A 15,186-nucleotide genomic window follows, 5' to 3' on the forward strand; every position below is an offset into this window, starting at 1 on the left:
ACATGTCAAGAACACATCCCAGAGTAGCTTCCTGTCCCCACATATGGGGGACTAACACCCACTAGGAGGTGAATCTGCTTCTGTGGAGGAAGAGGCTATGGAGTCTACAGTTAAGATCTATCGAGAGCCCCATGCAGCCACTTAGTTTAACACTATTAAATGTCTGTGATTCATCGAGCCTAGGTGCTGAGATTACAAGAACCATAGCTTGTGTTCAATTAATAGTTGACAGCTGGGACAATAAGTCTACACTTGTCAAGGAGGAGACAAAGGGGACTCATAATCTATGAAAAATGGCAGGTTTTTCTTTTTGGCATAATTTCTCCCTTCTACAAAAAAAAAAAAAAAAAAAAAAATGAAAGAGAATGACATTCACTTTAGCCTTTTTTTTTTTTTTAGGTTGTATGTATTTATTTTATGGCAGATGATAAACTGTAGATCTTCAGTTTCTGAGATTGTATAAAGAATTTAGACCATAGAACAGTAGACTGCACAAGCAATAGGATATGGGCTAAAGTGTTCTGAAGCTTAGAAGGCAAGTGATGGCTTCTCAAGAAACACCATTACAATCAATCACCTTGCTAACAATATAGCACTCTGGAGTAGTTAAGCAGTGGAACCTGTAATACCGGGTTGCTTTTCAACCATTTTTCTCCCAAAGAAAGTTCTTTATGCTGACATTTCCAGTGTTAGGAACTACAAATACTGCTAAGTTGTCTTCATCCTTTGCTTTACCAAGGAGGGTCTCTTCCTCTATCTTAATCTGAAGGATGAACAAAGTCTCGAGGGGTGCGTTTCAGAAGAAAAACTGCAGCATGAAGTCCCCTGATGTTCACCCAGACCGTATGGACCTTCTGCCACACATGTCCCATTCAAGACAGTGCCTTGGTAGAATATTCCTTGTTCCAAGTAAGCATTAAAGCTCTGCCTGTCCCTGGTCTGCAGACAGGGCTCATTTCCCAAAGGCAAGCTGGATATAGATTCCAATTTCTCTTCTTGGGGTCATCCTTTTTCCAAATGGCATAGCTGCTACAATAATATCCACAGAAGCAGTTGCTGTGGGAGGTTGCAGATATCCCGCGGACGCCATTACAAGATGGCGCTGGCTCCCTCACGGTTTGAGGTAAACAACTCCATATATAGCAATGCTCTTGTCAGCTAAGACGCTGCACCCTGCGCATGCTCAGTACATAACCTATCTCTGGCCAATCCCTAGGCCTCTGGTGTCAGCAGACTGGTGACAACCAATCATGGCAAGCCCCGTATTTGCTTCTCCCTATATAAGCAGACAGCTAGGGTAGTTCGGGCCCCTCTCTTCCTGCTCTCCCCTTCAATCAAGAGGTTCCCACAATAAAGCATGATCTGAGAAGAATCCTCTGGTGGTGGTCGTCTTTCCTTGCTGGTCGAGGAACGCACCGCACTTAGTCAATGGAGATGAGATGTTATTTGCTGCTCTGTTAACTGCCAGTGGGTTGTTGTCCCCAGCAACATGGTAACAGTGACACCACCCAGTATCCCCCTCTATTGGTATTACCCCTGCTCCACACATTGGATCCACTATTACATCAGTAGGTTTAGGTTCACATAGCCTGAGCATCCCATAGGCAAGAGTTGACCTAAGAGTTGTAGGTCCAAAATGTGTAATGTTTCTGCGATGGAGACTCTCCTCTATCAGTGCAATCACAACAATGACTTCATTATCATGGATGTTTAGGACCTCTACATCGAAGCTGGTCATATTAGCTTTCCATTTAAAGTACTCTTGAACAGTACCTCCAAAATCTCTCTCAGCCTCGTTGGAGGTAAAGCAATGTTTCTCCCCTGATCTGTTGCAGGTATCTCTAAACTTCTGGACTTGTGGTTCAGTTTCTTCTCTTAAACTTTGCCCAGTTTTATCTTTGCAAGATGTTAAAACATCACCTACTATATCTCTTTTTTGATGACTGGATTTTCATAGTAGTCCTAGATACGTGAATCTGAGGTACTGTTGGCAAGTTTTTTTTCTTACCATGTTTCTCATTTGCTTTGTCTCCTTGTCCACAGTCAGCCTTCCCTTTACCTGCACTCTGATTTGCCTTTCTGCGCTTTGCTTTCTTCTTGAAAGTGGTGTTAATTTGCCAAACTTTTAAAGAGTCTGACCATGGGAGCTTTCCAGCCAGTTTTTCAAAGTCTCTTAGAACTTCCTCCTTTGTAGCTTTGACCTGGTCATCTTTAAACTCCTGAACAATCACAACAAGTTATCAACTGATCTCAGTGAACCTGAGCCAGACTTTCCACTGTGATATCAAAATATATCTTGCCCTGGTCTTTGTTGATTCTGCACGATGACTTCAATTTCTCTCTCACTTCATCTGCAGCGGTTTGTTCAAAGCCAGTAGGTACAGTGGCTCCAATAGTGACTTGGAGAGGTTCAGACTCAGTTCTGACACCACTTTCTATCAGGGGTACAGGCTTCTTGTTTTCACAAAGGTTCATATCCAACTGCTCTCTGGTAGCTTCTTGAGTGTCAGGCATGATGGAATTGGTTTTTAAAAGGCCTAAAAGTCTCTGAGGGCTCAGCCAACATTAGCCTTTGAGCCCAGAGATTTTTAAAGAAATGAACAATATGGGAACATGATTGGATCTTTACAAAATGTTTTGACCTGTGTGTGTGTGTGTGTGTGTGTGTGTGTGTGTGTGTGTGTATTTTGCTAGCAAGCATGCCTGGTACCTAGCAGAGACCAGAAGATGGTATCAGACCCTCTTGGACTAGATTTACAGATAGTTGCTAACTACCATGTAGGTTCTGGGAATTGAACCTGGGTCCTCTGGAAGAGCAGTCAGTACTCTTAACCACTAAACCATCTTTTCACCCTCCTTATCTGAATCTTCTTAGCTACAAATCTTGTTCATGTGTACTGCTAAATAATACTTCTTCCCAAGGTATAGAACCTTAAATGGATTGAGAATTTGGTTGTATAACCCTGAGCATAAGTTGTAGTTGTCTTGAATTTGCCTGGGTGGATGTATAGTTAAATTTGTAAATCAGCTAAACGCATCCTGCCAATTTAGATATTTTCAATTTAGTATTTCTGACTTTATCTCCAATGATCTAAAGCACCCTTACCTGCTTGTTTTTACTTTTTCTGTCTGTTTCATACAGAGTTACTTTGAGCACCATGTGGCATGGCACATGTGAACTTACACATGGGTGCAAGAACCCACTTGTACCTGAAGCTTTTCTGACTCTTGTCCTTTTTTCCCTGCATGTTGATAACATGGGATGTTGCATAGAAAAATTTTGTTCCAGAGATAACTGCTTAAAAATGACAATCCCAGTTTATACCAGACTCTACGCTCTTTCCAGCCAGGGACAAAATCTGAAACTTCTCTGGAAGCCAACCTCTCAAGCTAGGATGAAGGAACTAGTTGGTTGAGATAAGGGTCTGGAGGCTAGAGAGATGGCATATCTGGGAAAGTATTTGCAAGCATACAGACCTGAATCCTACCCTCAGAATACATGGAGAATAAGCCAAGTGTGGTGGCACACAGTCTTGTAACCCCAGTGCTGGGTGCTTGGACAGGCAAATCTCTGGGTGTTTCTGGTTGTCCAGGCTAGCTTGATTGGTAATTTTTAGGTCAGGAAAAGATCCTGTCTTTAAAAACAATAAGGGGGTGGCACCTGAGGTGAGCAGCAATTGGGGTTGTCCTCTGGCTTTCACATGATGCCCTCATAAGAGCACAACCATCCATACATAGCCCCATTCATACACATACACATCCCCATACAATAGGAGGTAGGCCCAGATTCAGGAAGAACCCTCCTCCACCCATCCAGTTCCCAGTAACAGCAGAGACATTTATCTCACGAAGAGACATACATGTCTTATTTTGGGACTGCAACTCAGAAACTTCGGGAGGTTGTTTGATTTCTAGGCAGTGGCACTTGGCACTGTTTCTAATGTGGCTATGCGCAATTGTCATTGAATCATTGGCTAAGTGAGTGACTACTACTTTATACCATTGGGACATATACTGTGGACTCAGGTGTGTGTGTTTTCTGAAATAAAGATCTCAACCCTCAAAGTGATAGAGAATGCAAAGTGATAGCACTTGCCGTCCCACGAAGGATGAGTGTGATGCATTGGACTTGCAGGGCAGACACAGTTGGAGGCAGGACTGCAGACAAGACCTTGCACATCCGAGTTCTGGCTGCTTTTCCCTTGAAGCTCTGTGAAATGAATCTGGATCAATGTGATCAAAATGAAGAAGATATGTTTGTTATTAGGGAACTCTGGGATTATTTGGCTCACACTTTCTGTATTCAGTGTGAGACAGTGCTGACATTGTCTCCAAGAAAGCATTAAACTCATAAGCTGTTCGGAATAGATGTGCTGGCCAGAGGACACTGCAGTTCCTAATAGCTGGATTGTCAGAAAACTGGCAAGGTCAGAATGTGGTCTGGGGGTCTCATGGATCCCACCCCCTAAAGAGACACTCTTTGGAACAAGAGCCAGCATGGAGAATTACCCTGGCTGTCTCTCAGGCAAGTTGACTTGGGCTTTGAGGAGCCCAGACAACGGTCACAGTGGCTCCAGGGATATTTTAATTTTTTAAAAACTGATTTTAGGCTTCCTGAAAAGTTGCAAAATTGTACAGAATTTTGACATATCCCTCATCTATTGTCTCCTAAAGTTAGCAAATTATATATGTGCTGTAGAATGATCAGAAGAGGACAGTAAGTGTTCATTGGCAAAGTGTAAACTCACAACCAGTTCTGCTAGTTTTCCATAGAAGGAGTTCCCTGAATGTAATGTCCCTTTCTCCTTTCTTCCCTCCCATCCCCTCCCTACTTCTCCCCCAACCCCTTCCTTTCAACATTGACTTTCTCCTGCCTCTGCCTCCCGAGAGTTAGGGTTAGAGGTGTGCACCATCATACCTGGTGATCTTGATAGTTTTGGAAATAGCCGTTTTCGAGAGAGTCTTTAGGCTTGTCTGGTAGCTTCTTATGGTGCAGTAGGGTGACACACATTTGCCAAGAACACTACAGAAACGTTTCGGTGTGCCTCTCTGGGTTGTTGGTGCCTGTTATGCATGAACTTGACCTTGACCTCAGGGCTAAAATGTCTGCCAGTTTCCTCTGCTGTTGAGGCACTAGTCTTTCTCTTGTAGTCAGGAGATGGTTAGGGAGACACTGTGATACTAAGCAAATTGTTTCTCTTCTAAGTTTCTTCCACTAATGTTAGCACCTACAAGAGAGTCTGCAAAAATTATTACTGTGGACATTGTGCATTATTAGCATGAGTTTCTTGGTTCCCCCTCCACCTGTATATTTTTCTAATGAAAATTTCAGGAAGATCTAATAACAATTATACTCATAAACATCAACAAGACAATGTGAGCCCAAGGCAAGGATAGTTATTTTATTGGATGAATTGCAGTCCAGTATTGTCATTACTCATTTTGTGGCTCAAGTTGTTCCCATATTAGCTGTTAGGAGCCCCTGTGGTCTGGATATCCTGCTTCTTAAACAGTCTTACTATTTTAAAAAATAATCTTAAAATTGACCATTAAATATAATCACATTATTTCCCCCTTCTCCTTTCCCTCTCCAATCCCTCTCTCTTCAACTCCCTCTCAAATCCATGGCTGCTTTTTCTTTCATTAATATTTATATACACACACATACACATATATGTATATACACACACAAACATACATTCATAAACATATAAGTACAACCTTCTTGGCCCATGTATGTGTATGACTTTGGTGATGGCCATTTGGAATTGGATAACCAATTAGGGGACTCATTCCTGGAGATGACTAATTCTCTGACTTTCACTTCCCTCTTCCATATTAGCTTGTTATTAATGATGTCGTTTTTGGATCTTATTTAGGCAGTTACATTGTTGTGGGCATGGCTTACCTGTCATTTTAAGATGACACAGTTATTCAGCAGACTTTCTGTTTCTTGGCTCTTACAATTTTCCTAACCTCTCTTCTGAGAGGATTCTCTAAGCCCTAGGTGCAGCACGAGTTAGTTGTGTTGTAATCTGTGGGCACCTGCTCGTGGTTACAATCTGTATTTGGTCAGCGGTGGTTTTCTATGTCTGTTTCCAGCTACTGCAAAGAGAAGCCTCTTTGATGAGGGGTGGGAGCTACATTTATCACTGGTCATAAGGGTAAGTATTTAAAATGAAGGTAGGTGTTATAGTGGTCTACTGTCAGGTATGGGTCCTCCTCTAATACCCATCTACCTCACGGTCTGTGAGTAATTGGCTAGGGTTCTAGTACCAGGTATGATTCTCCTCCTTTTGAGCAGGCCTTAAATCCAAACAGCCATTGGTTCCTATCAGTTATAAGTGCCTCTGTCACAGCTTCTTTCTCTCCCCATTGGCATCCTGGTCATTGTGGTTTACAGACATCACAGTTGTGTAGAACTGTTGGTCCCTTCTCTCCTTTGGTACCTTGTGTAACACCTTCTGGTACCGTGAAAGCTAGTCCTCAGAGAGGAGGCTTCTAGTTAAAATCTTCTGAGTTCTGTGCCTCAAGTACACAGTGCCTTCAGCAATAGGTGCTTATCTTCAATCTTTGGGTGGCGACCAAGGACAATTACAACAGCCCATATTGTTTTGGGAGTCCTTCGGACGTCTCGATCAAAAACTCCAAAGGACGTTTCTAATGTTTGCTGCTGGAATGGTTGTTAGATGGTCTCTTCATTTAAGAAAGTTCCCCCACTCTCCTCTACACACACACTCACACACACACACACACACACACACACACCACACACACATACACACACATACACACACACACACACACACACACACACACACACCTGTATGCTATTATGGAGCATATCAAAAGATAACAATGTACTTGCCATTACAAACCCAATTATGAAGATTGGAGATGTTTCTCAACACAGATGACAGCCTGGGAAGATCTGAGGGAGGGAGCATTTAAATGCCCGAAGAGAAGACTTCTCTGTCTCCCACAGCTTGTGTCTTTACCCAGGACTCCCTGTGACTTCTTACAGAGAACAAATTGGACACCATCTAGACTTACAGATTCACCGCAGGGATCAAGTGAGTCTTGTTTGGAAACGCCTTCAAGCCTATGCGTTACGAGATCTGAAATGTTAGTGCTGTGCTTTCTATAAACACTTGTTCATCACACTCAGGGTGGCTTTAGAATGGGCCCGGCAGTCCATCTCACTTAACACCCATGTTTTGCAGGAAGTAAGGCAGACATGTTGTAGACATGTTGCTTAATGTGCCCACAGCATCAAGGGAGGTAGACCTGGCTAGAATCAAAGTCCTCTAACTCCTACTGGGAGCTCCGTTCATCACAACATCCACTGTTTAAGCACTATTCTTATCACCAAGCCCAGGAACAATACTATAATTAAAGAAAAACAATAACTTACTTATAAAATAAAATTTAGGTAGATAATAGAGATGGAAAGTCAGTTTTCTTTTCGGAAAATGCTGTTACCCTATGTTTCTGTGTGTGGGTCAGAGGTCAACCACTTTGGGAGGCTGTTTGTTTCTTTACCATATTTTAAACCTTCATTTTTTTGTGTTTATAGGTATTTTACTGGCCTATATGTCTATGCACTACATGTATGCTGTGCCAACAGAGGTCTGAGGAGGGAGTCATCTGCTCTGGGACTGGAATTGTAACCAGTTATGTAGATGCTGAGAAAGAAACCTGGTCATCTGGAAGAACAGCTAATGCTCTTAACTTTTGGGCCATCTCTCCCTGATTTTGATTCAGGGTCTTTTGCTGGCCTGAAACTCACCAAAGAAGGCCAAGGTAACTGGCCAGAAAGCTACCGGGATATTCCTGTGTCTGCCTCCCCAGTGCTGAGATTGCAGACCTATACTGCCACTGCTGGCTTCTTATGTGGCTTGTGGGAGACTGAACTCAGGTCCTTCTGCTCCCTCTGTGGTAAGCACTTGACCCACTGAGCCCTCTTTGCAGCCTCTACTCTAAGCTTTCTGTATGTTCATTTTTACCCCTATTCTTGTGCTACTAATTAAAGCAGAACAAACTCATTTCTGCCAGAAGCAGCACAAGATAAGGTGCCTCTGCTCCCAGGAAGTCACTCTCTGAACCTGGTTCTTGGGAGTGATTCCATGTCTGTTGCTGATGGTGACGCCCACACACTGTAGTATGACAGAGTGATGCCAGACATCTGGATATTTGGAGATGACTGGGACTTGCCTTTCATGCCTTCCTTTTCTCTTCCAGCTGTTTGAAATCATGGCTACAAAGTCTTTGTGTCAAAAATATAAAAAATTAATTTAAGACAAGACATGGGCATTTTCATATTACTAGGATCTAGGCTTCCCCATTTCCGAGCTGGAATACTTATTGGAAAAGACAGGGGCTTCCAGAAATGTATGGACTGGGGAGAGGGCTCAGTTGGGAAAGGGCTTGTCACACAAACGCAAGGACCGGAGTTCAGATCCCTAGCACACATGAAATAAGACAGGTGTGGTGGCATGCACCTGTAATCCTAATGTTTGGGAAACGAAAATGGGAAGGTACCTGAGGCTTGTTGGCTGGACACTTTAGCTTTCTTGGTAAGATCCAGGCCAGTGAGAGACTCTGTCTCAAAGACAGAAAAGCTGGTAGTGCCAGAAGAATGACTCCTGAGGTTGACCTTTAGTTGAATCAGTAAGCACCAGGTTCAACAAGACATCTCCCTTCAAAGAGTAAGGTAGAGGGTTCAAAGGAAGATATCTGAGGTTGACCTCTGACATTCCTGAGCATCCACGTGCATTTTCATACATGCACACACATTAACATGTTACAATACTGTCTCAGGGCTTTCATTGCTGTGGAGAGACACCATGACCAAAGCAACTCTTATAGGGGACAACATTTAATTAGGGCTGGCTTCCAGGTTCAGAGGCTCAGTCCGTTATCATCATGGCAGGAAGCATGACAGAGTCTAGACAGACAAGGTGCTGGAGAAGGAGCTGAGAGTTCTGCATCTTGAACTGACTGCATCCAGGCGAGACTATCTCCCAGGCATCTAGGGAGGGTCTCATTGCCCACCCCACAGTGATACCTTTCTTCCAACAAAGCCACAATTACTCTAACAGGGCCACACCTCCTAATAGTGCTACTCCCTGGGCCACAAATATTCAAACCACCTCACATACATACACCACATTCACTTATGAAAAAAAAAAAAAAAGCAGTGTGTGCTCCAGAGTTTTCTGTTGAGTCTGCTGAGACACCTACCATACATCTTGTTTAGAACGTTCCTGATCATTGGTCAGTTGCCTTCTCAGGCCCTGTAGTGGTGTTGGGGGTTAGGGTGGCTATGACATTCACTCTGCCCTCTGTGTGCAGAAACTAGCAAATGACAGAGCCTTTTGCGTTTTGGCTTCTCATCTTTGCTCACAGTAAATGTGCAGCACAATGTCTCTGAGCTGCTCTCTGGGCATCCATAACCAAGCAACCAATTTGTATAGCAAACTGGAGTAGACTTATTCTTCTTCAGCTACAGGAGTTTTGTGTCACACCAGCTCCTTTTCTCAGTGACTGCCCATTTTGCCTGTCTGAAACACCGCTCTGGGTCTGGCATTAACGGTGACCAGTAAATGCACCGTGAATAAGGAAGAACACAGAGGGAACAAATGTACTGTGCTTTTCTTTGTTCAAGTATGAGCCTGTAAGTTTCAACTTTTTGTTTCAGTGGCGATTTATCAAAGTACTGGAGACAAGTTGGGGATGGAGAGTCTATTTTTGAATTATCAAACAGGCAGGAGTATTACTCAAAAGAATAAAAAAGAGACAGGCCAAGGATCTGAATAATTCACCAAGTGGATAATTAGCCTGGATGCTTATCACTACCAGAAATTCCACAGCTCAGGATCCTTTTGTCCAGCCAATAGCCACGATCTGTCTCATTTCATTACATCAGACTTTTAATGAGAAGGGAGAGGCACTCATTTGTTAAGAGCTTTCTTTTCCTGTGTTTCAGACACTCTGCTGGGCAGTGAGGCCAGCTTTGTGGGCACAAGACACAAGTCCTCCCAGACTCTGTGCTGAGAAGGGCCCCTGGCTGACTTCAGGACTCCACTGTCATCACGTGAAATGCTTCAGAACTTTGAAACAATGGTCTTCCATTAATGCTTTTTTTATAGGGCCTCGAGAATTTGCTAAATCAACAGTGCTGGTCGATTTGTGTTTTCTCTCTATTAAATCCTTGCATGAGTGCAAGCACATCAGAGAATTACCCGCCCCTCTCCAGGAGGAGGACCCGGACGCCTGGTCAGCCTAGGGTCACGTTGGAGACCCTGGAGCTGGGCTCATGTCTGTCTGGTTGAAAGACCTCTGAGTTCTCCTTCCCTGCCCAAAACAGGCACAGGATGCGGGCCTAGATAGGAAACCTTTCAAGTCTGCTATTCATTTATTGGGTCAGTAATTGTTGAGGAAGGATCCATGGGGTTCGTCCAACACTTTGCATGCGTTTATTCATTCAACAATAGACATTTTATCAGACTCCTGCTCAGTCTCAAGTCTGGTTTGAGGCTCTAGAAATAAGACAAGTAATAAGGCCAGCAAGATTTTGGCACTCATGGGGGTCACTGTTCAGTGAGTGTGTGTGTGTGTGTGTGTGTGTGTGTGTGTGTGTGTGTGTATGTGTTTGTATGTGTATGTGATGCTTCTCTCTAAAGAAGCAGCTGAGGCCAGAAGAGTTCAGCCACAGGGAAAGAACCATCAGGTAGAAGCAGAGATGAATGCAAAACTCCCCGAGCTGCTAATAATTGAGCAGGTAGCACAGATCCTCAGCATACGCTTTGATGCTCTGACTAATCTACATTTTACAGATGAGAAAACCTGAGAAGAAAAGAAACCTGCCAGAGTTTCAGCGGGTGGGGGCAGAGGCTTAAACTCCACCCTGGCCTCCTTGGAGTAACAATCTGATGAAGAAATTTGTTTTAGATTTAGATGGATTCTAAATCAAGACAATCCTGACCATATAAACATACACTGTTAGTTCAAATTATTGTTTCCATCCTGAGCTTTCTGTCCCCCTTCCCTTCCCTAGTGCAATTAGTATTCTATGGAGCCCAGGGGTCCTAGCAGAAGTTGATGGTTTGCCTTGTGCATGGGTATTAGCATGAACTGAAGGAGTATTGGGGAGAATGGTGTTCTACCTCACCTGATCAGAACCTTTTCACTTTGAATTTGAGAGTCTCAGCATCCCAGGAGAAAAGAACTGTTTTCTCATCTGAGTGGGCAAAGTCAGCCTTGTATTAAGTGCCTCTGTGGAGATGCTCATGGTACCCACCATTGAGGGGGTTTTGAGGACACAACACCTCTAGGACATTACCTCAGAAAGTCCTCTCATAGGCATGAAATGGGTGAGGAAGCTGATATAGGTTGTAGAAGGCATAATCCCACATCTACACTTTCGGATGCCATCTTGCTCTGGGTCTTTTGAGAAAAGGAAACCTTTGTGTTGTTCAATGCTCTGTGAGAAACTATTTGGGCCATATTTTAAAGCTGGAAATAATAACGGTTATCATTACAAATATGGGTATTAAAATAAAAGACATATTGAGCCACAGTCTTGGTGACTATTGTCATCAAGACAATAAGAAGAGCCAGTGTGCATTTACTTGTGTTGCAGCTGAATACATAAAAATGGGTACCAGTGCTCATTTCTAGCTGTGAGTTTCAATGCATTATAGTTAACTACTGGGTCAGGCCATTGCTTTATTATTCTTGGCTATAAGATTTATTAAGTGAAGCTTGAATAAATGTGATTTTAAAAAAAAAGAAGTTAGCTATAAAGCTCCACATATTGTAAAGCGGGACTGAATTTCTTCTCATAAGAATGCTGACTTTCAGAAGTCTCAGCAAACTCATCGTATTTGGTATTCTACCCTCCAATGCAGCATGAACGGCGCTTCTGCCACCCTCTCACTTCCGACTTTTGATATAGCAAATGTAGAATACAAAATCTGCCTACCAGAAAGCAGTTGGTCTCTTCTGGCTTTGTTCCTGGATGAATATTAACTAGAATGTTCTTTACAGAGTACCAAATGTGACTGCAAATCTGAGGTGCAGTCGGGAAGAGAGAGCAGTGCTCAGAACAGCCTCGGCTTGACTGCTTCATCAGAGTTCAGTCTGTGGTCCTCACTGGGAGTGAGGGAACAGTCCGTGAAGTTGTACCCTCCCAACCTTTGTTCCTCTCATGAGGCAGATGAGGGTGGGGCTGGGAACTGGGTGTTCTCTCTCTCTCCCTCCCCCCCCTCTCTCTTTGTGTGTGTGTGTGTAGTATTAGTAGTTCTACTAGTGTGGCTTTCTTTATAATTCCTCCAACACAACACAAACATGATTATTATCAGAGAGTTTGCTTTGCATATAGATAGCTGGTCTATGCTAAAGGGAGATTATGTAAACCTCATTTCTTAGTAAAAGTACCTGGCGCCAAGATCTCTGTGACTTTGGTCAGTGAAAGGGTGATGTCCTCCGGCTGACCACTGTCTTGGGTGTTTTCCTCCATGCCCGCCTCACTTGGCTCTTCCCTAACCTTAGGAATCTTTATTTTTCTTAGGTCTTCTGTGCTGAGATGTGGACTCACTCTTATTTTGTCCCATGGTGATAACCATGGGGACCACTTCCAAATAACCACCACCCCTTTGAACTATGATCAGAGTAACCAGGCTCTTTCTGGATATAGTCCCAGGCTCACACCAAACTTAACTTACATGTTTGAGGTCCTTTATTGGTTCTATTTGTGAGAAATTCCTGTTTGCTGGTTTTCTGTCGGGTTAGGCTTCTTGCCCCCAGTACCAACCCGAAGCCTGGCTATTATTATAAGCCAAAGGAAGCCTGAGATGTGTCACTGGCTCTTCCCTGGCCTGAGGGACTGCACGCGATGGCTCTGGAATCAGCCTCTGTTGGAACCTGGAAAGTTCTGCTGAGCTGACCCAATTAGCTACTTCATGGACCAATGTGCCAGCAATCACAGAGTAGGTTAAAGGCAATTTTTCTGCGTGATTTTTGGGTTGCCTTTTTCTGTTTCCCAGACAAAAGAGAGGAGACTTGCAATAAAAAGTGGTTGTTTTTGTTTTTTTTTTTCATGAGCACACCTGCTCTCTAATCACACAGGCTCCAGAAATGCTGTGCTCAGCAGCCTCGGTCAGACTGTAGATGCCACGGGCCTTGGGTCCTGATGAGATAGTCTCAGTTAACTCTCTTCCTGGAGATCAGGTCTGAGTCACATCCACAGTAATGCTTCCCCATGGATTCTGGTGTTTCTGGGAGAGGCCTGGTGCCACCACATGGCATCAGATAAAAGGTCATTGCCTTTTGCTGTCCAAGTGCTGATGGCATTCACATGGTTTCTGCTCTAAAGAGAGCAGTTTCCTCTGATTAAATCACATCCCTTGGCCCTCCGTGTTACTACTCGTGTTGTAGTATATGGAGGAGGGGAGAACAGCAGAGGGCCTGTGTCTCTGGGTCAGTGGATGGTATCGTTCATTTACCATGGCTGGCAAGCAGAGTAGCCTTTGGTGGCCACAGGAGCATAGTTCTGTTTGGTAATTGCAGGAAGAGCCAAAGCAATCCGTTATCAGCTTCAGCATCGCCGAGGGAACCATGTGCTTGAGTGGCCATCTTGAATTGATTGTTCTGGCTCTAGGAGTCAGCACTGAGCTCGTGCCAATCGCCTATGCCAGCAGATGGCTCCAAATGAGGTCATTGTTTTGACAGTTTCACAAAAGAACCCCAAACAGACTGAAACAAGCCTCACACATGTTGGATCACCCTGAACAGTTATAAGATAAAAAATGAACTTGGACTGAAACTTTTGGAACCTTTGGGAAAAGTAAAACACTCTGGAGGGTCCTTCAAGGAGGGTCCTTCATTGACTGCTCACATCTGTGGCTGCCCCTGGGGCAAGCTGGAAAAGATTTACCTCACCCACCTCTGCCTCCTGCCTCCCCTCTGCCCTGGGTGTTGGAACTGCCTGGGTGGCTGTGATTATCTCATTAGGGAGAAGACAATTATTTCAAACCTTGGTGATTGCAAGCTACATTTAGAAGCATCTTGGCAGTCTGGAGGCCGATGTTCTTGGGATACTCTCCGTCTTTTACCAACTCCAAAAGTATATGTGTAGTAAGTCACATGGCCCCAAAGAAGCGTTGGCAATTCATAGAATTAGACTGCCCATTGGGACCTCTTATCATTGGGTTGGGAAATTGAACAGGATTTGTGTCTTGGCTTCCGGACTGTGCACTGCCACATAGCGTGGTCCCTTGATGGGAACACTAGGGTCTCAAACACTACTCTTACTGAGCTGGTGTTCTCAAGCCCAGTCTAAGACAGGAAGTTATTTTCTGCTCCTTGTTTTGAATGTGTACACCCATCAGTACTGGGTTCAATAGCAGACACATTTCCCTCCTTCTTCCCAAAGTGGTGAGAACTCTGAGGCAGAGGTCTATCCTCTGCCTCACGTTCTAGTTCTCATGAAAGTGCTCTTCAAGCTTCATATCAGTTCCCTAACAAAGAACCACAAACTGGCATGCACACATGTGCAAGCACACACACACCACATACACACATACACACATACACACATATACATACACACACCACACACACACCACACACACACATACACACATACACACACATACATACACCACACACACACACACACACACACACACACACACACACACAAATACACATACACACACCCATAGTCACACAAGAAATGGTATAAAAGGATTTTCCCAAGGCTCAGGAGGCTAGAAGTCTGAGGTCAGAGTTTCACTAGCTTTAGTTTTTCCCGGAAAGCTGACTGGCAGTTCAGTTCCAGGACCCTGTCTTTGTGTTTGGTGTTACTAAATTATAGCATCACCTCCAAACTCTGCTTCTGTCTTCTGAGGATTTTTTTCCTTTGTGTTTCTGGATCCGGGTACTTGGTTAGGCCCCACCCCACTTAGTTATGACCTCAGCTTACTAATTACACTGATAAAGACCCTATTCTAAAATAAAGTCACATTCACATGTACCACATGTGAAGATGTAAACATATTGTCTTTTTTAAATACCCTTTACGATTGTTTGAGATTATAATGTAATTACATCATTTCCTCTCCTTCTCATTCTTCCTTCCAACCCTATCCATGCAATCCCCTCCCCCACCCATTCCCCTCC

General features: G+C 43.8%; 1 pseudogene across 1 annotated transcript; it reads right to left on the reverse strand.

The window, feature by feature from the left end:
- Positions 1–758: 758 nt before the first annotated feature.
- On the reverse strand, positions 759–2,514 carry LOC308417649 (tRNA (guanine(6)-N(2))-methyltransferase THUMP3-like; annotated as a pseudogene). Its single transcript has 2 exons — positions 1,336–2,514; positions 759–1,056 (listed from the first exon to the last, which is right to left on the reverse strand). The product of its transcript is annotated as a tRNA (guanine(6)-N(2))-methyltransferase THUMP3-like (transcript).
- Positions 2,515–15,186: the final 12,672 nt, after the last annotated feature.

The sequence above is a fragment of the Micromys minutus genome (assembly GCF_963924665.1).
Source record: "Micromys minutus genome assembly, chromosome: 2".
Taxonomy (NCBI): Eukaryota; Metazoa; Chordata; class Mammalia; order Rodentia; family Muridae; genus Micromys; species Micromys minutus.